The sequence below is a fragment of the Lepus europaeus genome, chromosome 17 (genome assembly GCF_033115175.1).
Source record: "Lepus europaeus isolate LE1 chromosome 17, mLepTim1.pri, whole genome shotgun sequence".
NCBI lineage: Eukaryota > Metazoa > Chordata > Mammalia > Lagomorpha > Leporidae > Lepus > Lepus europaeus.
In genome coordinates this window covers 37,697,386-37,723,883 of record NC_084843.1, presented here as the reverse complement: position 1 = coordinate 37,723,883, position 26,498 = coordinate 37,697,386, and positions in this window count along the sequence as shown.

Below are 26,498 nucleotides of genomic sequence, written 5' to 3'. Positions count from 1 at the left end.
GCACTTGGGTTAAGGTGCCACTTGGGACACCCGCGTCCCACATTACAGTGACCGTGTTCAAGCTCCTTTTCTGCTTACAGATCCAGCTTTCTGCTCATGTGCACCCTGGGAGGCAGCAGATGATTGTACAAGTGTTTAGTTCCCTGCCACCCACGTGGAAGACCTGGGTTGAGTTCTGGACTCGTGGCTTTGGTCTGGCCCAGCTCAGGGTGTTGGAGACATTTGGGGAGTGAACCAGTACTTTCTTTCTCTTTCTATGTCTCTGTTTCTGTCTTTCAAATAAATATATATATTTTAAAGTTTTAAAGAGCTATACTTTTCTTTAGCTGTTATTTATTCGTTAAAATGAGTCTATAAAATAATGTTAGTGATATATAAAACTGTTATTCATATATATACATAATATATACACTACTATATTTGTAGACACTATACATTATATAATTTATATTTGTATTAGAAAATGCACATATTCTATAATCCTATTTTCCATGAGAATTTTACACCCTCACATTTTTACATAATATAATCAGTTATTATTCATTGTTGCATAATCACTCTTAAATAATTTTGTCTCATAGAAGAGGAAGCTATATGTTCCAAGTGTTGAATGTGCTAAGCACTCCACTGGATCTAAAGTCTTCATCTTTTCAAAAGTTCTGCAGGTAATTCTCCCACAGAGCCAGATACGGGAGGCACAGTGGGAAGCCTCTCCCTCTGTATCCCCATCTTCCTCCTGGACCCCGACTCTATCCAGCTTTCATCATATTCAAAGTCCCTGGGGTAGGTGAAGGGGTGCTAATTAAAACCCTCATTACCTCCAGGCAATGGAGTGCTTGGAAATGCTTAACAACTGGCTCTCTGGGAGACTTAAAGCAGTTGCTGATTTCCAATGTAAATACTTCCAACGTGCTAATTTCAAATCACCAGTGTAAGCCAACCTGTTTGGGAAATTCCTGACAATTTAACAATTAGCTCTCCCAAGCTGGCACACATCAGCTGAGCACCCCACTGCTCCCAGGGGTTCCCAAGAAATTCTGCTAGGAGGCTAATGGATTCCCAAGGAAGATTTTTGCTCATTTTTTAGAAATGAAAATTCAGTTTTCTAGATTATTTCTTTAATTTTTCGTTCATCTTTAAAACGGAGATCACTCCAAGATGGCTGTTTGGTACTGGGATTAACGTGCCACGTGGGATGCCTGCATCCATATCACAGTGTCTGGACTCCGATTCTGTCTCCACTTCCATGTCCAGATTTCTGTCCATGTGTACCCAGCAGCAGGTGATGGCTCAAGCACTTGAGTCCCTGCCACCCCTGTAGGTGAGTTCCTGGCTCCTAGTTTCACCCTGGCCTAGCCCAGGCTCTTACAGATGTTTGAGTGAGCCAGCAGATGGAAGATCTTTCCTTGTCCTCTGTATCTCTGACTGCCTTTCAGATCAAAAAACAAAAAAATGCAAAAAACTAGATCACTTTGACATACATTTTCCCAACTAGTGTCAGGAATAACGGCCCTCCTCTGCATTTCTTTATCTACTTTGCATAACACACCCCAGCCCTGTGTCCAGGAATGGTTCTGAATGGAAGTTGACTTTCTGGCAATTGTGTGTAACACACGCTTGCAAAGTCTTCCTTCTCCCCTTAAGTGTGTGATGGAATGTATCTAAGAGAATGGACACTGCTTCCTGTCCCCAGCTAACCTGTTCCCCTTACAAACCCACTTGTCTTCATTCATCCTTTCGTCTCAGAAGGAGCTGCTAAGGAGTGGGGACGCCTCCATCCCAACTTTGGTACCAGGCCTGCTGGAAGAATGAGCTGAAACCAGACAGACCTGGGGTCAAGTTCCAGCTCTACCCAGTTACAGGATGCCAGCTCATCTACTCCCTCTGAGCCAGCAGTAGATGCTACTTCAGGGGGTTGATGTGAGGTTTAAGTGAGCTAATACTTGCAAATTGTACTGCCTGTACCCAAAACAGGGTGAGCCTCCTCGGTGTATGTTGTTATCGTTCTAATTACTCTGATAAGTATTAATGTTATAACTCCCCTAGAATTTCCAGTTACCATGGAAATGAATAGCCAAGGTGCTGATAGTCAGCGAGATGCATCCACCACTGAGCTGAAAACCATTGAAGGCCCTTTTCCTACCCCTCACTCCTCACTGTGCTGATAATGACTTGCAAAGCATTGTTGAGAAGCAAGTCGACTGTAAAATTTCTCTGTATTCCTTTGTATAAACAAAGTCTCAATACTTAATTCCATCTTACTATTGAACTGTTTACTCAGCCTGCTTTGTTTTCTTAATTGTTTTGGGAAAACACAGGACCCACGTCTTATTCATCAGTGAGCTCCTAAACAGTGCTTAGCAGAGTGCCTGCAATGAAGTGAGTTTTCCATAAACATTTGATTGACTACATTGCTGTTTGCACTTCTGTGTGCTTGCCTTCATGCTGGACATCTGTATTACCTCCCATATTCTTGATTCCAAGGACTAAGGACTGTGGAAAAGCAAAGAACCTCCTGCCTCCACAAGCAGACACGTACACTATTTACATTCATACAAAGTATATGTGAATGGGGCCGGCGTTGTGATGTAGCGGGCAAGGCCACGGCTGTAACGCAGGCATCCCATGTGGGTACCATTTCCTATCCTGGCAGCTCTACTTCGAATCCAGCTTCCTGCTAGCAGCCTGGGAAAGCAGCAGACGATGGCCCAAGTGTTTGGGCACCCACATGAGAAACCTGGAAGAAATTCCTGGCTCCTTGCTTTGACCTGGCCTAGCTCTGCCCATTGTGGCCATCTGGGGAGTGAACCAGTGGATGGAAAATCTCTCTCTCTCTCTCTCTCTCTCTCTCTCTCTCTAACTTTCAAATAAATAAATCTTAAAGTCTACATGGATATAGCCAGTTGAACAAAGGTGATTGATGACAATTCCTAGGCCATGCTCTGGGATAAAATGCTAATAATAGCGTGTTCAGGGTCCTCAGACCTGTTGCATTCTCTATCTTTGTTAGAAAGTGCCCTCAAGGGACACTTTGTGTGCCGATCTGGGTGACTGTTCGACACCTGTTTGCCTCCAGAAAGATCCTCCCACGTTGCTCTCATAACAGAACCAGAGAGCAGTCAGTCTACAGAAACCCTCAGCCTTTGTACAGCACTTGCTGCCAGCTGTAAAGGGTGGGAAATGCTGGAGGGAGCAGGTGTCGGGTGGATGCCGTCCGCCAAGCTGGAAAACAGGCCTAGCAAAGGCCTCAGAGGGAAGCCGATTGTTTGCTTTCAGAGATGTCAAATTCGGGGTGCCCAGAAATACTCCCACATGGGCGGTTGTCACGGAGGAGACTGGATCTTGGACATAAGACACTGGAACCCTGAAGAGTGTTCTGGGCTGGATGTATAAATAGGCAGGGCCTTCCGCTTGAGAACATGGGAGTGGATGAATTCACCCGGGAAGAGAAGTGAGAACCCCCTAGTTAGAGAGAGGATTGAAAGCCCACAAAGACACGGAAGCAGGCCGGGCAGAGGAGTGAGCTAGGGACCAAGGGAAAGTGGAGTCACAGCAGGTGAAGGAGGAGCATTTGAAGAGGAAGCTACCTGAAGCTGGTTTCTAAGGTTCCTCCTAAGGGTTCTCCTTGGGTTCAACATGAGTGGGGAGGAAGGGAGGGAGGCAGGAATGAGTAGAAAGGGAAGTTGAGCTGCAATGCAGGACCAAAGGCATCTTGTCTAGCCCCAGATTGCTCAGGAGCTAGGACGGCTGCCGGAGCTCCCTCGAGGTGGCCAGGCCTTTCCCCTGCCCCACAGCAATCATGTTGGATGAGGGCCATCTGAGCCAAAGCGCAATATTAGCTGGCCGGCTGCAGCTGAGGTCAGCCCTGAGCCGGCTCACAGCGGAAGGCCCCACCACTCCCCCAGCAGCTGGGACAACAAGCCCAGCGTGGAAGGGGTCTGCGCGGTGCGTCAGAGCTTCCACCCAGAGGGCCAGTTGGCTGCAGCGTGAAGCTTCCGGTGAGTCAACAGTGTGAAAATGCATGTTGCCATTGATGCTGATTCTGCCTGGTGTGTGTTATGAGTTGGAACTGGGTTTTCAGAGGGTCAGAGAGTGACTAGAAGCAAGGAGAGTGTGCTGACAAGGCTTGCATTTGAAGGGGAGTGCAAAAAGGGGCAGAGGCTGAAGAATGGGATATGGATAGAAGGGCTTTTGTGTTTTTGATGATTTTAAAAAGGAAGACCTTCTCTCTCCCTGTGCCCCAACTGCGTTCCCATGCTTGGCTTCCATGAGACACTCTCTCCGCCTGGAAACACCAGTGAGTTACTCTTTATCGGCTCAGGCTTTGTGAGGGTGGCTTCTTATTGCAACCAGAGCATCTCCGTCAGTCAGGATTCGAGCAGAGAAGCAGAACCCCTGAGCCCTGGAGGCTGAGGGGTTTATCCTAGGATTTAGATCTTATGCACTGATGTGCTCTTGCCTCTGCTTCTGATGTTGGCCCTGCGCTGCTACTGATCAGCCAGCCTGGCAGGCAAGAGAGAAAGCTGGGGGAGAGTAAGGGAAAGCGAGTGCCCTATGCAACAGGTGGAATTCATGAGGACAAACGCCATCCACAAGAGCAAACAGCCTCCAATCTTGATAACGCAACTGGCCTGTGGGAGAAGCCAGCGCCTCCATCACGCAGCTCCCCGCACACCTGGCCCAGGCCCCAGAGAAACTGAAGGAGAGTTTGCGGTGGGAGGAGGAGCAGCTGGGAGCCTTGATGCTGCCCCATGCCAACAAGGAAGCCAGCTGCCACTGTGCTGGCATAGGAATGTAGGCTGCTTTGCTGCTGTCTTCCAAATGTCACCCAGATTTCTCTCGTGGCCAGCTCTAATCCCAGATTCTACAGAGAAGTAATCTTCCTTCTCCAAATGTACACAGTAAGAGTCGCCATCGTGCTCCAAATAGCACAAGGCCTTTCATTCCCTGGCAGAATGAGCTATGCTAATGCATGCAAATCCCACAGAATGACAGACACATACCTGGCCCTCAACAATGATGGGGAGTGAAAAGAGGGTAAATTTTTTTTAAAATGTCAACTTAGTTTCTTTTCCTTATATTTTCTACAGTCCCAACTGTCCTCTGATATCATCTCTTACTTCTAAGTACAAGATTTCCCTCTAGTGCTCCCTCTCCTTAGAGCCAAGTGTGTGGCCCTGTGAATTAGTGCAGTCAATGGTTTGGAAAGTGACACAAGAGCTTTCAGGGCATCCCCTTACTGACCCTGGGCTGCTTCTCTCTGTCCTTTGTGTGGGCCACAGACATAGAGGCGACACAGCTGTGGCCACACAGGTGAGGACAACATCCTGGACTGGTAGAAGGAGGAGATGGCAGAAGCTATATTTTAAGTCCTCTTACTTCTAGATCTCTTGATAAAGCAACTTAGCCCATGCCCTAATTCACATGCTGCTTCCTTACATCTCAGCGTCTCTTCTAAAAGCCTGTAGTTGAGATTTCTTGAAATCTCTCCTAGATTTAAACACCTAAATTTATTGAATAGATGTCCCTGGGAGAAAAGAGAGGCAGAGAGAGAGAGAGAGAAATGAATTTTGAACAAGAAAAAGGATTGAAATCTTCAGAATCCGTGAATAGCGGGGACCCTTGCCCCATTCTCGGGCAGAGTTCTAGGAGATGGCAAGTCTTGGAGGGAAGCACTGTGTGGTGTCCCAGGGAAGCTGGGCCCTGGTACACTGGCTCCAAGTCTCATTGTAGAATACCATGGTGGGAGAAGCAGAGAGGCCAGATGTGAAGGGACCACTCGGGCTGGCACAGAGAAGGACTTGGCAGCAGCCAGCCATCAATTGGCCAAGGGTCTGCGCTAATACCATAGGAAGATGCGAGGCCATTTTACCCAAGAGCCACCAAAGTGGAGCCTCAGAAATCACCAAGACAGATTTCCACATTAGCCCGGCAGGATGGAGACCAAGGCAGATCTAAGAGTGTTTTTTAAATAGAGAAATGTGACATTTCTGACACTCCAGAGTTTGTGGGTTCAAATTCAGTCCAAGGCTGGGCTGAGCTGATCTTCAAGGGAGAAGGTGTTTGGGTCTGCAGGGAGGGGAAGAAACACCCTCATGCCCAGGAAGAACTACAGCTCCAGGGAGGAGTAGTTTTTCCTTAGTTCTTGTGCCTGTGAATATAAAAGAGAATGTTAAAGCCCAAGGAAGCTGAAGGCAGACTTCCAGAGGACTCCAGCATCTCCCATTCTCTCTCTCTCTCTCTCTCTCTCTCTCTCTCTCTCTCTCTCTCTCACCGTCCCCAGCTAGGGAAGGGCTTCAGAGGGGCTGGGGATAACAGAGATTAGAAGCCCATTCCAGGGCATGGAGATCCCCTCCAAGGCTAAATTGCCATGTTTTCCTCATAGCCAGTGCCACCTGGAAACCTTTGAGATGCTTTGTAAATTACAAAAGCCTAATAAATTAGATGTGCACCATAAAGGCCTGAGATTTTTATGGCCCCAAAGCAGGTGTAACAAACAGCTGGAGAAGGCAAACAAAGCTGCTTCCCAGCAGGCAGGTGCACTGACCCAGAGAAGTAGGGTGGCCAGCCCAGCTGTCTCAAGCTCTCCCTCCCTCCCTCCACACCCCCTTCTCTCTTTCTCTTCCTTTTCTCCCTTCCTCTTTTCCTTTCCTAACTCAATCCAAAAATATGTGTTGTGGTTCAAGAACCTTGTTTAGATGTTATGGTTGCAAAGGCAGCCTTTAGTCCCTGCACTAAAGGATACTGTACCATTTTTACCCATTATTCATACATCTATTTTCTCATTCAACACATATTTATGACTTGCTGGGTTAGGGAAAACACAGCCATCTGGGCTTAGTGCTGACACTAATACCTACCCTATTGCAGCTTCCTTCTACCGGGCATACAGAGAAATACACGATCCTGCAGACTGGCTACAGAAATCTGCCTTAGCTTTTCCCTATCTCTTTCTCCATTCCTAAACTCCTCTATGACCATATTCACTAATTTTTCTTCCTAAAAAGGGAAGTTGTTTGCGCCTGAAATTCTAAACTCCTTGATTTCAGACAAGGCCCAGGGTGGTATAAATAAGCACATGAATATTTAGCAAAAATGACTGCTATGCGAAGCTTGAAGCACTGTTGTCATAACGCAGAGCCCACTTTAATCGCAGCCACAGGGAAAGCATTTGTCGCTGCCTTATCACACGGAATGATTTTCCCACTAGCTATGGCTGCCGGCCAGTTGGCTGTGGAGCCAGCGCCCACTTGGTCCTTCGGGTCACAATACCAGTCGGCACGCTCCACCTCCACCAGGCCCTGACATTTCTATTTGTGCAGGAGGTACCGGGGCAGGAACAGAACGCAGAATCACAGGCTCGTTCTTCTTTACGCTGAACATGAATCTCATTTTGGCTCAGAAGCCAAACCTGAGTACATCAGGGTGACTTGGAAGCTTGCTGATGGAAGCCGGCTGGTGGCCTCTGGAGCTTGTCCCTCCCTTTACATTCCCAAGGCAGGTGGCAGAGGAGGTCCGGGTGCTTTGATAGGAAGGCCAGGCATGCTGGTTAGTTGTGTATCCCAGAGGATGCTGCCAAGGGCTCCTTCAGACTTCACCTGACGAAGTTCAGAGCCACTTAGATTCCACAACAGCTGCCCCTTTGAAATATTGTAAAATCAGATGGGTCCTTCGGAGTCTAGCCAGGATGGAGTAATAGTGATCACATTTACTCTCCCATTTTTTTTAAAGTGAACAAAATATGAAACAACACTTTTCAAGCCACTGACTGTGGGCAATAAAGAATCCCTGGGAGCTGAGAAGCCAACACCAGGAACCCGGAAATAGTCTGGAATGCTGATTTGGGAGAGTCCATGGGTTGCCCTTCAGGAGAAAGAAACCCGGGCAGAGGGTCGTGGGCTTCCTGCACTGGGCTGGGGTTGAGCTGCTGGTATGTGTGGGGCAGATTCTAGAGAGGAGAGAGTATTATGCAGAGTGCACTCTAGAAAGTTGAGTGTCCCCCAAGAGTATTCAGCCAAGTTACAACCAGTGTCTGTGTGTGTAAGAGCTACATGAGTTCGGGGAAAGAACCTCCTGGAAGGAGGAGATGTCACAATTCCTAGCAACCACATAAACCTGCTCCCACCAACCACACTGGGCAACTCCCTGGCACATGGAGATTGGGGTGAGTCACAGAAGAGACTGACTTGAGTAGTGGGGGAAAATTAGCCCTTCACTAAGCGCGGCCCCACCCCTGATAAGCAGACCTTAAAGCTCAAGACCCAAAGGGATCCAAATATTTACGAATAATTTAACTGCAACTCAGAATAAAAGCTCAAGAATAATTTCCGGAAGATAAATATCCAGTGCCCAGCAAAGTAAAATGCAGTATCTGGCATCCAATCAAAAATCGCCAAATATACAAAGAAGCAAGAAAACACAACTCATCATTAGGAGGAAAACCAATCAATTAAAACTCAACCAGAGCCCTTGTGTGTGTTAGAGATGGGGATATTAAAACAGCTATTACAAATTTATGTTCACAAAGTTAAGTAGAGACACTGCTTTAAAAGTCAGCGGAATTGACTCAGGAGAGTGGATACTAAGTCGGATAAAAGGGTCTAGAGGGGTAATGGGGAGAACACAAGGAGTGTAGGGGAGACCCAGAATGAGGGAGCTGGGACGTCCAGGAAATGGTAAAGCTTCCCTTCTCTCCCACCTTCGGATTGTAAGTATATAAAAAATGAGATTTCAATGGGTGATTTTTATCTCATACAACATAGAAAAGACAGCAAATATCGAATGGGCACTCTCTGATCTACTCACGAGCAATCATAACAGATGAGTGTATCTCCCTCCAACCACTGCTGCCTGCTCACTGGTTCAAATGAAAAATTACCCAACCTCCTCCTCACTGGCCCAGGATTTGTTTCGTCCTTTTGCACCGGTGTCTCTTCCTCACCACCACGTCATGCCCTGGAGCAGATGCGTGTGCCGTGCCTTTGCTGTGCTCCCAGCTTCCAGCCCTGACCACTGCACCACACCTTCTTCTAACCCCTGCCAGGATGACCCAACTTTGTGGCTAATCTCGCTCCTTGGTGTCCTGCTATGAGCCTCAGTCCTACCCCATGACCATCAGCAGTTCTAACTGTAACTCTGCATCATGCCCACGTCACACCACTCACCGTGAATGGAAGAGCTGGGGTTTAACCCCAGGTATTGTAATTGCAAATATTTTCATTATGCCAGAGGGACTGAGGTCACAACAATGAGACAACCTTGGCGAAGCTTTGGAATTCAGACTCCTCTTCAACCTGTGCCTGATGTGGAGAATTTCTGCAGGGCTGGTTACCTGTAACAATCTGGAGAGTTCTCGGCCGTCCTGCCATTCTTCTGACCTTGCTCCTCTTCAGAGAGTCCCCCTTCAGGTGCGGAAGGGTCCCTGTTTTGTCCTTGACTGTAGGTTATTTTGTTCAGGAATAAGGAAATCCATGTAGACTGAGTTTCTGCAAAATGTTTTAACCTGTTTGATCTTACAAAACAATGACACCAACCTTGTGAGAAGGGACTCAGGACACCATTCGTGTGTGTGTGTATGTATGTGTGTGTGTGTGTGTATTAGTTGAACAAAGATGTAATTCCTCTAGATACTGAACAGGAAATAGGAAGAGTACAGCAAATTGGAGCAATTACTTAGCCAAATATCAAGACTTATTCATAATATAAAGTAATCAAAATTGTATGGTATTTTCACAAAAACAGAGTAAACAAACAAACAAACAAAAACCTGGAGATCATACAGTGTAAAATTTTGTAAGATTTTATTTAAGCTCTAAGAACAGAAAGCAAAAGGCCATTCTACCTCTCTGTGATGAAATGATAAATCTGATTTTAAACATCAATAATTTCCTAAACTCCTCTATGACTCTTCTATTATTTAAATAAATTTAAATAATCTATTAAAAGATAAGACTTTCAAATTTGTTCTTAAAGAGAGATTCAGTTCTATAGGCATGATTTGTAAAGGAAACAAAAACTTGAACAAATGGAGAACGTTGTTTTATTGGATAGGAAATCATAGACCATAAAAAGATAAATTCTCCCCAGGTTAACTTATAATTTCAAACACTCCTCAATAAAAGTCACCAAATTATTTGAAACTTGACAGGCTAATTCTAAAGTTCATTTGAGAAAGAGATTTAATACAGGCAAAGACATTCTGCAAAAAAGAAAATAAGTACTAATACATATTATAAAGTTATAATAAGTTAAGCAGTGTGGTACATGAATTAATAATAAGTGCATTAGAATGTAAAGTCAGATATAGATCAAAATAAGAAATTTAATAAATTTTTAGAAGAACATACTATTGAACAAATAATGTTCAAAGTGGTGGCCAGCTAGAAAAAAACAAACATCATACACCAAAATAATTTCCAGATAAATCAGATTTGAATGAGAAAATTACTTTGTAGGAATACTAAACAAAAAGACTTTGCAAGTTTGACACAAAACCCAGATAGGAATAAAACATTCCTAAATTAGCTATTTAAAAACATATAAGTGCTCACATACAAATGCATTTAAATATCGAGACACTATCATAAAGCCAACATACAGATGGCACAGTAGGAGGAAAAAGAAAACATAGAGACAATGGTGTATAGATATAATCAGATAATAGTAAGTATAGGTTAAAAAAAAAAAAAAGGACCAACAGTAGAAAAATGGGCAAAGCTTCATTTTTTGATATATAGTTTAAATCCCCTAATGGAAATGATTTTATTTTCCAGTCTCTCTAGCCACGTCTTTAATATAATTGTTATAATTTATTGATTCTTCACTTACTTTTCCAGACGATATTTCTTCCATGTCTGCTCTGTTCACTCACTTCTCCACCCTCAGATACCATTCAATTAAAAATTCAGTTTAACTTGAACCTTCACTGGCTTCCCTGATAACCCTCGAAGGTCAGGTCTGGTGTTGGGCAGCATGTGCCAGTGACCCACCTGCTACCGAGGGAGACAGCAGACAGAATCCAGGACTGTTTCAAAGCTAAACCTAACTAACGGCCTTCTTCTCAGCACTCTGCTCTCCCTGTCAATCAGCTGAACACCTGCTTCACATCCTGCTCTTGCTCCTTGGTGGCCACTGGTGCTTGATCTCAACATCCTTTGACATGGAGTCCATGCAGACTGAGCTTCACCCTTCTTCGGGACAGAGACTAGAGGCACTTCAAAGAGTAGTGACATTCAGTGTCAGCCCAGGTGGACCCACCTGCATGGCATTTACCCACCCTCCCCTCAATGTTCCAGCCACACAAAGCTAATGTTTCAACAGGTGCCTTTAAGTTCAATACTTTCCCAGTGTTAATGGAAAACAATGAGTAACTTGTTTTTATTTTGCTTTTTTTTTCTTTCCTCCTTCTCCCTTTCCTTCTTTCTCCTCCTCCATCTCCTCCTCCTTCCCCAGAGTTGTCCCTAAACTCTTTGGCTTTATAAAGCAGTCCCATTAGGTTTCCATATTTGTAGGTATATGTCCTGAACTGAAGTCAGCCTGGATTTATATTAGAAATTTCCTAAAATGTAGAGAAGAGGAAGAGGAAGGGAAAAGGATGTTATTGTTGTTGAATGCCTATCCACTGAGGACAGCAGAAGAACCATTTTGAGTTTTGCCAAAATTAGCATTGCTAGATAAATTGAGAGCCTTATGTCCCTCCAGTTGCCAGGAGAGTGTGCCAGCTAATTTTAGCCCACTGTGTAAATATAACCAGCCCTGGTGTGCACTGGCCTTTAACATCCACACAGGTCAAGGATGTCCTAAAGCAGCCAGAGAAATGCCTCCACTAGCCCAGTCTTGACCAGGCTTCCTGGACCCTTAGGCCCTGCCACTCTTAACATATTGATTTTTTCCACTTGGGAATGCTCTTGGCCATCGTTTGGCCCAACCCTATGCATGAGGCATGACCTCTTCTGCTTCTCTGAGCGGAAAACCTGCCTAGCAAAGCCAGTGACATCTGCAGTCCTTGAGGCAGGTGCTGCTTCAGGCATTTGCTCTCAACAATGGCATTCTCAGAAGAGCTAGAAATGGCATTTTGGAAGGAAATGGTCCTGTGTGTTTTTCTAGAAAAATGCCCTTTTGACTCAACTCTGGAACACCCTCTCCCGGAGCGCAGTAACATCCTAGCCAGGAGAGGTCACAATAGAGCTGATTGTGTAGGCAGCCCTCTGCATCGGGCCTCCTGCAGAACTGGCAGGGGCAGGGTGCTGGGAGGCCCACACCAAGTGGAAGGAACACACAAGGTGGGGAGATGCTCCCAAGCTGGCCTATAGCTCGAGTGTGAGGGCCAGCTCCCTGCACACCTCAGTAGCCTCGTCTACACCAAAGTGCTTACAGTGCCTACCTCTTAGGGCTTTCCTGGAGCTTACTTGACTTGATATATGCAAAGACTTTGGAAAAGTTCCTGAAAAAGTATGGATGCTCAATAAATAGGAATGACTGTTGTATCATTGTCATGTGGACTGAAATCACAAACCTAAGCCTGAATTTCCTCATCAGTAAAATGAGCCTAGGGAATGGGTTGGAGGTAGAAAGTTCCTTGGTTCTGCCCAGGTTCTGCGTGTACCTGCAATGCGGCAGCTCCTTTGCTACTTCTGCAGGCCCTTGAGAGTCTTCGCCTGCACCAGTCACACTGACCGACTCCTCGAGTGGCCCCAAAGGCGAGGCACAGTGACCAGAGATGTGTGAGGACACGTGTTTGTGCTCAGTATTGTGTTCTTGATGGCTCCTGAGAATTAAATCATGATCAAGACAAAATGGCTGTTAAATATGTCAAGTGTATAAAATAACTTGAATAGCATTTGATAGAGAAAGAAAATACTTGTGAATTTTTCCCTGTTATCTTCTTGTTTCTGGGTTTTGGCTTTGTGGGTTTTGTTTGGTGGCTTTTACAGCAAAGTTGGTCACAAGAATGAGAGTGTGATGGAGTTATTAGCCCAAGTGGACCAGCTAGGCTGCTATTCTGATTCAAAGATCCTTGGCAAACACGGAGAATAACTGAGACCAGTAGAAATGGCTTCTCACTGCCCTGTAGACGATGTGAACCTGAAGAATGGGGCTAATACAAGCTGGAGACTAATATCCCACATTTTCCTCATTCGATTAAGGGTGTGTCATGTTATTTGTTTTTAGCGGCCAGTTAATCCTGCTGTGTTTTTGCTTAGACTAATATTAAGGATAGTGTGTGTATTTCCAGAGGTAGCCAAGCAATTGGGATAAGACAGTGACGTGGGGATGTTAAAAGTGGTAAAGGGGCAACTGTAAAGCGAACCATCTGAGAAGAGAGTCGGAGGAAAGTCAGTAGTCAGTGGGGGATATTGCTGCCTAGCTTCCTGGCATAGGGAAGCAACTCTAGGAGGGAAACCATTTCTCCTACACTTCCCCTCATTTGTAAGTTTCCAAAGACTTACTTCTAGAGCTACCTTATTATGTGTTGTTCTTGGCAAACATCTTTCATTATAGCTCCTCCCACCCTCCCTGTGGCCCTCAGGAGACTCGTGGTTAAGCTTTGCTCTTGTGTGATAAAGGCTGTGACAAGTCGAGAGAAATTGCTCCTCTCCACCTCAAACCCCTTAGGGAAAGGACTTTTCTATTTTAAAATGGATCTGGTGCCCGGAAACCTGACAGGCTGAGTTCAATCCCTTATTCTTCAGTTCACAAATGGTGTGGCCCGGGACAAGTTATTTAACCACTGTGAACCTTGCAACAGGAACTGGGATCCACTTGGCCTGGCTTGGCTTTAGCTCAGTAAAGGTCAGTGCTTCGCTCTCGTGAGTCTGGTTAAGCCCCACAATGCTTCTGTGAGGTGGGTGTTATCCTTTGCCGTGTTTTCCAGATGAGAAAACCAAAGCTGGTAAGTGTTTAAGTCATGCCTCGCCACCATAAGGCTTCTTCAGTGCTGCAGGGACTGCCACACGTTGCTTTAGGGTCCCTTACTGAGGGGCCAGTGATGTGCATGGGAGCTTGCTCACAGATCCTTCGAACGGACTGCACCTGTGCCTATCACTAGTGGGAGTAGAAGGAAGAGGAGGAATGTGGTTTCCCCGCCCTTGTCTTCATGTCAGCCCATCTGTCTCCCTCCCTTTTTCCTACTCCATGTTGATGACAGTTTCTCTCAACTTCAGGTAATTTAGTTGACTAATTCTCTCTCTCTCTCTCTCTCTCTCTCTCTCTCTCACACACACACACACACACACACACACACACACACAACTTCTCAGCACTCACATCCTGCCATGGCCACAAGGGTGACCCCAAGACCTGACTTTTCCGTGATGCTTAATCAAGTTTGCTGAAGGCCCCAAGTCCAACAACTTGGCATAGGCTTGTCTGTAGGAAAAGACTCAAAGGCCAACAAAAAACTCAGAGACTGGTAGAAACAAGCTGCACGGAAGGCCACCTACACGGAGTCCTCAATGACACCTCCTAAGGAAAAGGCCAACAGCTTTCTGACCCTGAGATCTCTGGTGTCTCTGGGCCCTGCCCTTCTGCAGCCTGGTTCTTCTTCTCTTTCTTCCATCCTTTGAACTTCTCAGTGTCCCTCACAGCTACCTGAACCAGTTTGAGAAATCAAATTTGAGTTGGGTCTGACATTTGCAACAGGGGCGTTCCAATTTAGTTCACTCAAGTCTTATATCAGAAAGTAGAAGGGAAAGAGAATCTTAAATGTAAATACACTCTTTTCTAAGATGACTCATTCATCCAACAAACTTATTGGACACCTACTGCATGCAAGCGCTGCACTGAGGACTTGACATTCAAGGGTTAATAAAACATCCCTAAAGGAGCTCCTACTCTAAAAGAAGACTATAAACACTAGTAAAGTGCAGTAAAATGCCACCAGGGCATTGATAAAGTTCACAGGCAACCCTGCATGCAGGACGAAAGTTGTCAGTTCTTCTGGAAGGTTCAGGAAAGTCACCAGAGATAAGAACCCTTGGTGATGTTTGAAAGATGAGCATTACCTAGGTTTTTGCTATTCTGAGTGTTGTCCATGGGCTGGCGGCTTTAGCATCATCAGTTAGAAATACAGCATCCGGGATCCCTCTGCAGATCTAAGGAATCAACAACAAATTTGAACAAAATGCTCAGGTGATTGATGCCCCGTTAAGGTTTGAAAGGTGCTGATCTAGACAACAAAGGGGGAGAGAAAGTGTCATTGCAGGCACAGGGACAGTTTGAACGAAGGTTGGCTGAAGTGCTGGATGTGTTCATGTGCTCATGATGTGTCCATGAGATTGTTAGTCTCTGCACAGGGTGAGAGGAAGGATGTGGCACAAATTAAAGCAAGGCCAGACCAGGGAGGGGCTTGTGATCCATGCAGAGAGGGCTGGACTTTATCCTATCATTTCTGGGGAACCAGGAAAGTCAGATGTGACATCATCAGATTGCACATTTAAAAGAGAACTTTCCTGGCAAGCAGAGTAAGGGATGAAGTTTGGACATGAGCTCGAAAGGAGGGGAGGCAAAAGAACAAGCTAAATGCCTAACAGTGGGACAGAGGGCAGCAATTGGCATACTCCTATCCCATGGAAGAGATGATGAGGATCAAAAAGACAGAAGTGGCCATGGGGATGGGAAAGAAGAGAGGACCAGGAGAGAGAAAATGAGGGGACATCTATAGAACACACTCAGGGGCTGAAATTGCATTCTGTGGCTGGGTGTTTCTGGCTTAAATAACAGAGGGGATGTGATGGAAGAGTGAGTATGGAACAGAAGATGAGAAGTTCCGTTGGCAGTCCCTGAGTTTGAGTGCTCTCTGGGGCATACATGTGGGAGATAAACAGACACAGATCAGCACCAAAAACTGACCTTTGTATACAAGGACAATTTAAACAGTTCATAGAAAGAGGATTGGAAAGTTTACTTGGGGAAAATTTTTGAAATCCACACATAGGAGGGGTCTCTCAAAATCTCACAAAAATGAATATTATGAAAATTTATCCATAGATTTCCATTTTTTTGCACCAAAATAAACTTATCTTCTAATTACATTTTTCCATGGAGATTTTTAAATAGCTTGTCCACAGTCTCCTGAAATTCCTCAATTATAACCTACTTTATTTATTTAGGTGTAACTAATCCAGTTAGCTCTGATGTAGAATTTAGTGGCTGTGAACTCAGACTCGGCAGCTTAGAACTGAGCTTCAGCCTGTCACCCGTGCTACCTGCACACCCAGTGTGGAAAGCCATAGAAGCATCAGCAGAAGTCAGAATGAGGTGAGTCAGACAGAAAAAGAGGACTTCTTTCTGTTTTCCTAAATACCCCCTAGCTCCCTCAAGTGCAACTCAACTTAACAGGTAAAGATTGAGCATCTGCCATGAGGCAAGCACTGATAGGCACAGGGGATACAGTAACAAGAAAAAGTTGCCTGAGTCCATCTAGCAAGGGAGACAGCTGGAAAGAAATGTGGCAGAGGCAGAGATCTTCTGCTCAGTTCTCCCTTCAAGAAAGGACCTGGGGCTCTCAAGTGTGTGGTTGGAGGACAGCCTCTAAGTACTTAGTACCTCCAGTACTTAGCACCACTGGGTCTACCTTGGCTTTCCAGGTAGGGCTCATTCATCTCGGGTGACTTCAAGCCAGTATCTGGGCAAAGCAGTGGTAACAGCAGGCGTCTTGAGCTGACCCCCAGCTACGGTTGTCATATTTAGCAAAAAGAAACACAGCAAAGAATGCTGAGGGGCGGGCATTATGATGTAGAGCTTAAGCTGCTGCTTGGGATGCCCCAAACTCATGTAAGAGGGCTAGCTTGACTTTTGGATAACTGTTTCTAATCCAGCTCCCAACAATGCAACTGGGAAGCAGCAGATAATGGCTGTAGTACTTGAGTCCCTGCTACCCATGCGGGAGACTTGGATAGAGCTCCTGGCTTTGTCCTGGCTCAGCCCCAGCTGCTGCTGCCATTTGGGGAAAGAAACTGCATATGGAAGGTTTCTTTCTCTAATTCTCTGTCCCCCTCTCTGTCACTCTGCCTTTCATATAAATAAATAAATACTGATTTAAAAAATGTTCTGAGAAATCAGATGATACGATAAAGGCTGGGAGACTGGATCACTCACTGCTCAGCTGCTGTTAGGAACCCATCCCTGGTGGTAGGTGGTGTGCAGTCTTTGGCAGAAGATGGGGGTCCAGTTGTTAAAAGTTTCACCAGCCATGGGCGGGGATGGCCTATAGGCAGAGAGGAATGCACTGATTCAAGCATTTGGAACATATCTGGGATTTGTAAAGTATGAGAATAAAGGAATTTGCTGATTATGACTAAGTTGCAATGGTCTCCCAATGAGAATCTGAGGGCAGTTAAGGAACAACGGAAACTAACTAGCAAAGGAGTCTCCCAGACAGAATCCCTTTTACTGTGGGCGGGCAGGAAAAAGCTAAAGATTAAGCAAAGGATATAACAGAAGTACTGAATTTCAAAGACAAGCAAATGCTCAATCAAACCTGGCTGTGATGCCAAAGTCAGGTGTTAGATGCCAAAACCAGGGATCCTGACACATGGGATTGGAATGTTTGGATGGATGGTCCCTAGACTCCTCTGAACCTTCTGGGCTTACTAGGGTGGCTCACCCCTCTGAATTAAGAGCAAGCATTTTGTGCAGGAAGACCCTTGGGTCATCCCCAAAAGGCAAAAGGTGGCTCCTTTTTCCTATTTACATCCAGCCTATGTAGAACTAAGTCACAGGACAGCCTAGCCAGGAATATTCTGGCCTTGATAAGGGAGGAAACATCATAACCCAAAGGGGCAGCAGATGGCATCAAGGTATATGAGCAAGGATCACCTTACTTGATCCCTCCAACCAGCTGGAGTGTAAGCCTGGGTCAGGGAGACTTGAGGACACCATGTTGAGATACAGGATTTAACATCCTGGGGAAGGATGCAAAGTTGCCACTAGGGTAGCTCCTAGAAGCCTGGAGAAAGCACTAGTCCCAGCTAGGAGGCTGAATGACATGGAAAATGGGAAGTTAGAAGTTCCAGAGGAGTAGACTTGCAAAAATCAGTGCCTTGTGTAAGGTCAACCAGAAGACACACAAGACACACCACTCACCAAGGCCACCCAGAATGAGCCAGCGAGAGAAGCATAGCCAGCACCACCCAGGACTCAGTGGTGCCGCCCCTCTGGGTCCAGGGCTGACAAGGGAACACTCTGCTCCAGAACTCAGCTCATGGTACCAGTGGGATGTGGCCCGCACCCCACTCCCAGAAACTGAAGTTGGGTGGTGATACCTATCACTGGAAGGATGGTGTTTGTCATTGTCATGACAACCAACGGGAACAGGTTGTGGCCAAGAGGACATAATCCAAAGATCATCATGGAGGGGGTAACTAGAACTCACCCTTCCTGGGAATAATGTGAAGAGCTGGCTAGCAAGGGTCTTGTTTAACATATGGAACAAAAAGGGAAGAAGAACAGATGCCCAGGAGGCCAAAGGAAATTGTCCCAGTGAAGTGTCAGAATAACCTGGCCAGGTTTCTAGATTGGTTTTCAGGTTCAAAATCTGTTGGCTGAAAAGGAGACTAGGTCCACAGAGGCGAGGATCCCACAATACCATGGCAAGTTCATGATCCCCAAAGTCTTTCCCAAAGGAAGCTGTTGTCATCTCCTTGACTGTACACTGAGGAAAAAGAAATGTCCAGACTGCTCAATGACTGTTGGACACAGGATCCAGATTGTCATGGACACATCAGAGTTGACGCATCTGCCGGCACTGCGGCTCAACAGGCTAATCCTCCGCCTGCGGCGCCAGCACCCCAGGTTCTAGTCCCAGTCGGGGTGCCAGATCCTGTCCCGGTTGCTCCTCTTCCAGTCCAGCTCTCTGCTGCGGCCCAGGAGTGCAGTGGAGGATGGCCCAAGTCCTTGGGCCCTGCACCCGCATGGGAGACCAGGAGAAGCACCTGGTTCCTGGCTTCGGATCGGCACGGTGCGCTGGCCACAGAGTGCTGGCCACAGCAGCCATTGGGGGGTGAACCAACAGAAAAAAGGAAGACCTTTCTCTCTGTCTCTCTCTCTCACTGTCCACTCTGCCTGTCCAAAAAAAAAAAAGTTGACACGTTGTCGTGTGCTCTGATTACAAGCCAGGAACATGGACTCAGCCTAGAAATGGAGTCCTGGCCAGAGCAGGTTTGTAGAGTGCCTGCTGGTGCATGGACCCACATGGCAGCCACTTTTTCTGCTCAAAAATGTTTCATCGGTGTTATTAGACTTGACAGTTGATGTAACTCCCACACCGGGTCCTTGGCCTCAGATAAGAGCTGGCGTAGTGGAGAAGGTTAAGTCAATGCCCCGGAAATTCCTGGCTACAGTTAGTAAACAAAAAACAGTTCTGTATCCTGGGAGGAATAGTGGAGATTAAAGATCTAAGGATGCAGAGATAGTGGCCTTGTCATATCTTCACTTAGTTCCCTAGTCTCACTGCGGCAGCAACTGAATGGATCCTGGAGGATTACTGTAGACTACAGCAAGTCCAATGAAGTAGTGGTCCTGATCGTATCTCCTGTGCCAGACATGGCACCATTGCTGGAATAGACAGACATGGCTTTGGGTTTATAGTATGCAACCACTGATTGAGCAACTGCAGGCTTTTTAGTCCCAAACAGAAGAGGCCATCAGCAATGGCTCACATCCTAAAGGAATTCAGCAGGATTCCACACTTAACAGTTTTGCTTCAGGGCTGCTGTTAACTGCCCTGCCTTCTGCCATAACATACCCAAGGAGATTTGGACTGTCTGGATGAGGCAGAGGACATCAGCCTGGCCCATTGAATTGATGACGTGCTGGGGAAGAAGTGACTGCCACGCTGGAAGCCTTAGGAAGAACATGGATTCAGAAACCTGACCCTTCAGTAAAACTCAGGGGCCCTAGGTTCGGGCCACATTAGATATTCTGTCCAAAGTGAAAGGCAGATGTGATTTTTCTTGTGTTCTTATTAAAAACAGGAGAGCACAATGCTGATAGGCCTTGTCATGGCCTGGGGGCTACATACTATACACCTAGAAGTATTGCCTGAGCCCAGGGCAGTGGGCCTGTGACTGTGGGATTCACTGGGTGTATCCCATACCCACCACACAACCTCCTGAAGGTACCGCCAGAGCACCAGCCCAGCGGCCGTGGCCTACTGGAACAGCGTGCCTTCCTCCAGCATGCTGCCATGTGCACTTTAAAGTGGAGGTCTCTGGAGGCATGCCCTTGGAAGATAACTCTCATGAGAAGGTTGGTTATGAGAACCTGCGTCAGGCCCAGCCATTCTCCCTGTTCCCGGAATCCCCACAGAATCTTTTCTTCTTGCCCACGTTCTCTCTTGCCCTGCGATTATCTGTGCCACCTTGGCCTCTGCCAGCAAGGGCACCATCCCCAGATGCTGAACCAATGGGATCACCCGATCCTGCACTGAGGACTTCCATGCCTTCGTAGTTAGCTCTCTCTGGTATTTCATCATAGTCACAAAGAGTTGATTCAAAGGATGAGGATTAATGTGATCACAGAGGGAGAGACTGGAGTGACACAGCCGTGACTAAGCAGTGCCTGGAGCCACCAGAACCTGGGACGGGAAAAGAACAGATTCTCCCCTGGAGCCTATAAAGGAAGCATGGCCCTGCTGACCCCTTGACTTTAGACTTCTGACTCCCGAACTGTGGGAGAATGCATTTCTGTTGTCTGAAACCACCGTGTTTGGGGTAATTTATTATGGCGACCTCAGACACATTGCTTTTCCAAGACGTCCCCCCTCAAGCTGCTGTACTCATAACCACAACTCTGCACCTGCTGCTTGGAGTAGCTCGACCTGCAAAAGCGGGCTATGAGACAGTGAAGTGGCGCGGTTGGATGGCAGTGGGGAGGGCACCAAGTACAGCTGGAGTGGAGAGGGGGGAGGGGGAAGACAGAGGACAGTCTGCACGAGGTGGTATCTCAAGTGCCTGGGCGTGGTAGGAGCCAGCCATGTCAGCAGACACCAAACAGAAAGTGGATCCCACTGGAGGAACTAGCAAGTACTCAGTACGGAGGAAATGAGTGGCGGTGATGTAAGGGCAGTGAGGCAAGCAAAGGCCAGTTCAAACTGGGCTTTGGAAGCGATCTTGGGACTTTGTACTTAATCCTGCAAGATTTTAAACAGAGGGTGCCCTGGCCAGCATTCCACTAATAAAGATGAATTCATTTGACTTAAAAGGATTGGGAGAACACAGCTATTCCTGAGAAAAACAGCACAATAAAAACTTCACTTATTGATGTCTTGGTGGAAACAGCTGTGTCCAATCCTGTGCTAAGAATGCGGTCACTGGGGAGAAGGCGACATTATGACAGCCTTGGGCAGCTCTCTCTCTGGAGTTTGATAAGGACAACTTACATGCAGGCTTCTTTCCATCTGTACATAAGGCGTGTTGCAAAAGCAGCTTCAAACCCCCCTTCCAACCAACCAGCTTCCTTCCATTCAGGGATGGTCTACCCCAAATCTCTTCTACACAGCAACTCTGGTGCTGCCTGTAGCCACGTGTACTTTCAGCACAGGAAGGGTTTCTCAAGCGGGGAGGAGTAGAAGTGATGCAGAAAGTGGCCTAAGCATCTGCAGCCGTGGCTCCTCCCTGGGGGCAGCCTGGGCCAGCATGGGGTCCTTATCTCACCAGAGCAGCTGGGGGACGTGACCAAGCCCTGTGAGCCAGAGAGTCTTAGGCACCCTAGGAAGGCCCAGCCTACTCAGGAAATTGTTATCTTACCTCCCTTTGGGAACAAAGGGGAAGCTTTGTTTGATGCAGACTTCAAAAAGGAGTGGCCTTCAGGCCACATCTGGTGTATTTTCTGTGGTTCTGCTCTTGTTGCTTTTAATTGAACCAACATTCAGATATGGGAAGGGGTCACGTGACAGTCCAGACTTCCAGGTTCCCCTGTCAATTCAGGAGCCCTGGCTTCAATCCCCTGCCTTCCTACAGGGATAAGAGCCCGGCAGAGGCCACCCTGTTCTTGTGGGGCAAGTCCTTTCCCCTCTACCCAGAGCCCCGCCCTGGGAGGAGCTTCTCCTGCTCACAGAGGCCAAGAGTTTTGCCTCTTTCTAAGATGAGCACAAGAAAGACTTAGCTGTACCGATAATCTTACCAAAAGTGGGAAAATGAATTTTGCAATGAGAGGACCAGCATTTCTGTAGAATAGGAAGATGTTGGCCAGCGCCGTGGCTCATTTGGCTAATCCTCCACCTGCGGCGCTGGCACCCCGGATTCTAGTCCCAGTCGGGGTGCCGAATTCTGTCCCATTTGCTCCTCTTCCAGTCCAGCTCTCTGCTATGGCCCGGGAGTGCAGTGGAGGATGGCCCAAGTGCTTGGGCCCTGCACCCACGTGGGAGACCAGGAGAAGCACCTGGCTCCTGGCTTCAGACTGGCACAGCATGCTGGCTGTGGTGGCCATTTGGGGGGTGAACCACTGGAAAAGGAAGACCTTTCTCTCTCTTTCTCTCACTGTCTAACGCTGCCTGTCAAAAAAAAAAAAAAAATTAGGAAGATGTCAGAGTAGTTCTCCTCTTATACTAGTCAGGTTCATTCACTGAATTTATGTGACTGAGTTTGCTGTCAAGGCCCCAGGCCCCCTGGTGCAGTTCATCTTGTAGCCTCCAGGACCCGCTGCCGTTCTGCTAGCCTGAGCCTTCAGATGTGGTTTCATCCTGGTGGCTGAATGTCTCCCTCCCCCAGCAGGTGCCTCTGGGAGACCATTCCTGAGAAGCTGGGGAACTCCAGACATCTGAGAAGAAAGGCTTTGATCAAAACGGAGATTAAAAAATACACTAAACTGAGCCATACTTGTATAAGGCCCTTCCAAAAGTTCATAGAAGACAGAATTAAAAGATAAGTTTATTTTGATGCCAAAAATTTTGAAATTTATATGTATGAGGGGTTTTCAAGAGGTTCATGGAAAATGCATGTTATGAAAACACTATGCAATCTTCCAATATTTTGCACAAAAATAAGCTTATCTTTTACTTCTGTTTTTCCACAGACTTTCTGTAAAATTATGTACCATGTGTAATGGTCAAATCAAGATTATTGGTCTTTCTTAAATATTTATCATTTCTTTGTGTTGGGAAACTTCCAACCTTCTCTTCTGATTCTTGATAAACTATATGATGATCACTTACTGTGAACCATGGTCACCTTCTGTGCTGTGGGCCATTAGAACCCACTGCTCCTGTCTCACTATGGTGTTGGTGCCCATTGTCCAACCTGCCACCATCCTCCCCAGTCTTTCTCATGATCACCATTCTTCTCTCATTTTCTACAAGGTCAACTTTTTAGCTTCCACAAATGAGTGAGAACACAGAGTATTTGTCTGCCTGTGCCTGGCTATTTCACTTAATAAAACGTCCTCCAGTAAATGAGATCTGATTATTTCATTTCGGGTGCACCTGCACACCTAGCTTAGGCCACACCTCACTATTAAACCTACCAGGAGTGGAATTGGAGTCTGCTCATGAATCGCTCTTCCTCCTTGTTCAAGATCATTGGGAGTAAATGAACAGGCAGCCAGAGGAGCTCTGTAGTGCTGGCCTTGTGAGGGAGAGGGGTGCTGTTTCCTTTATTTAGGAAGCAGCAGCCCACGTAAGGTAGAGATGAGAATCCAGCAATGGCTGTGTCCTTCCCTCAGTATGGGCCAGAGTGTACTACAGGGTGGGTGGGGGACAGGCAGTGGGAGTGGGGCAGATCCCCCTAGCATGGAGGAGCATTTTATGATTGACATAATTTAGAATTGCCAACACAACTCTGTTATTGTTTTTAATTCTTCACAGAAAGGGCATCCTCTTATTTCCTGCACCCAGGGCGGCCATGCCTGTGGCCCATCCTCCCTGATGTGCCCTCTGCGCTCCCCACTCTCTACTATGACCCCACTAGCTTTTAAGTATGCTGGCCAGCCTAGAGTCCCACAGGTGAGCCTGTTAACCTGGCCTCACCAACTTACACATCTGCTCCCACAGAATCATCTCAACAGCTCTGGAGATTTTCCAGAAGAGGAATAAGGCTTAGGAAGTGAGGAGACTTGGCCAAGGTCACACCAGGAAGTGACGAAGCGCAGAGGAGTCTAGGTTCACCTGTCTTCTTGTCCTTTGCTTCACTAAGCTGCCCACGCACCTTGTTTCTTTCTGATCGGGTTTCCAGTCTTCCCAGCTGCCGGCCTGGGCCAGCAGCACCTGTTTCATCTTTGACTCACCTCCTAGCATGCGACACCAGTGCTCCTTTTCCCTGACTCAGACCTTGGCCCCTCTGATGACCCATACTTAGGATTCTCCATCTTTCCATGCTGTTGCTAGTTCCCTCACAGAAGACCCCCCCACCTCATCCAGACTGGCCTGCAGGAGGTCCTCCAATCTTGCTAGGTTTGCCCTGTCTATGGAGCAGATCTGAAGCACAGGGAAATGCAACTGTGTGTTAGTGTGCACACATGGGCATGAGGAAGTCTGGAGGAGTGCAGAGGCATGGGGGCTTGCAGGATGGGGCACCCAGTCCTGTTGGGACCACGTCGTTAAGTAAAGATACAGGGAGAAAATCTAGGAGTGATGGAGCCTGACCGACCGCCCCTACGCACGCCTTCCTGGTAGCTTTCCTGCCTGGATGACTGGAAGAGCGTTCTCGGGACTAGCAGCTCCTCTTCCTGCCTCCTGCACTCCTACTTCCCAGTGCTGACTCCAGCAACTCAGTCGCCCCCATGTGCAGAAGAAAGAGGGCACTCTTTACTGGTCCTGCACTGTGTCCTCTCCAACTTGGTCCTTCTGACCAAGGACCTCAGGACACAGGCTTGGCCACCTGCTCCTCCTGTGCCACCGTGCAAGGGAGGCTGGCTTCCCAGTCACCAGGTATGCCCAATGTTCTAATGTGAATGAAGAAGCCAAATTAGAGGTGCATTTTAAGCTAACAATACCATTTAAGTGCTACCAAGTGGTTTTAAGAAATGGATTTTAATTTCATAGGGAAAGTGTACTTAAGAAGAAAAATCAGAAAATCTTTGCAAAAAGTTAAAACCTCATCACACATAGGGAGAAATTTTGAGAACTTCTCCAAGGCTTTTCCCATCAATATGAATGAGTGTGTGTATGTGTGTGTGTATGCATGTGTTTTTATAAAAAGCATGAGAAGTACACATAGTTTTCTAACCTACTTTTCTAAGGAACTGATTATTATGGGTTTGGTGTAGTTCAACAATTTTTCAGGAATCTAGGTTTCCCTATATTATACTCTCTTAATTTTCTTGTAATTCAGTATATTATGCACTGAATAGCTGACAAAGTTTGGGCCAGGATCAATTTTTTATCAATTATGCTTCTGACCCAAGGTCAACCTGTTATGTGCTGGAAGCTTGTACATGCATTATCTCATTGAATCCTTACATCAACCTGATCTTATCACTCATTGTCAAGGCAAGGAAACCTTTGAGAGGTTAATTAACCCACCCAAGGTCACATAGCTGAGAAGCAACAGATCCACCCTCATCTCTCTGACGCCAAAGCTCTTTCCAACTTGCCAGTCCATCAGTGAAATAAAGCTTGGCTTGGGGCAGTCAGGAGAAGTGTGTAGCAATACTGGTAGTGTGATTTCTTTTTAAGATTTATTTATTTGAAAGGCAGAGATTTATAGAGAGAAAGAGAGACGTTCTATCTGCTGGTTCACTCCCTGAATGGCCACAACAACCGGAGCTAGGCCAATCCTAAGCCCAGAGCTAGGAGCTTCTTCTGGGTCTCCTACATGGGTGCAGGGGCCCAAGCACTTGGGTCATTTTCCACTGCTTTTCCAGGCCACAGCAGAGAGCTGGATCAGAAGAGGAGCAGCTAGGACCTGAACCGGCACCCCTATGGGATGCTGGCACTGCAGGCAGAGGCTTAACCTTCTAAACCACAGCGCTGGCCTCTGACAGTGTGATTTAAATGACAGAAGTGGGTGTCCACCGTAACCATGGCGCCCATCTCCAGCATCTGGTTGCGTGTTCTTCATAGAGGCCCATGCAGGGGATCGACCTCAGTCTCCACCTGCAACAGTACTATTCTCAGAACAAGAAGTAAAGTAGGGAAACTGAGGCAGCTGAATGGACTCATGGAGAGGCAGAGCTATGCTTGCCCTCTTGTATATGAGAAAATAGATGCTGTGTTAACTGGGACCCTGCTGGCTGAAGTTGACTGGCAACAATCAGTGCCCTACAGTGGGCTCTAAGGAACCCAGGTGAGCACCCCCAGGCTGTAGTAATTTAACGTCTCTTGTGGAAAAAGGTCCCTTCTGTTGTAAAAATTCAGGATGACATAGGTGAATCTCACCGTGGTCGCTCATGGACCTTGGCTGACCACAATTCGGAAAGAACAGGAAAAACGGTTGCTCTACATCAGGGATCCTTTTGTCTTCTGGGGATGAAACCTGAGAATAAAGGTGCCCACTTGCAGGTTTTGGAATTTGTGCTGTAAGAGTGGGAGGATTAGCACTCCATAACTTCACCCTGGGCTTGAA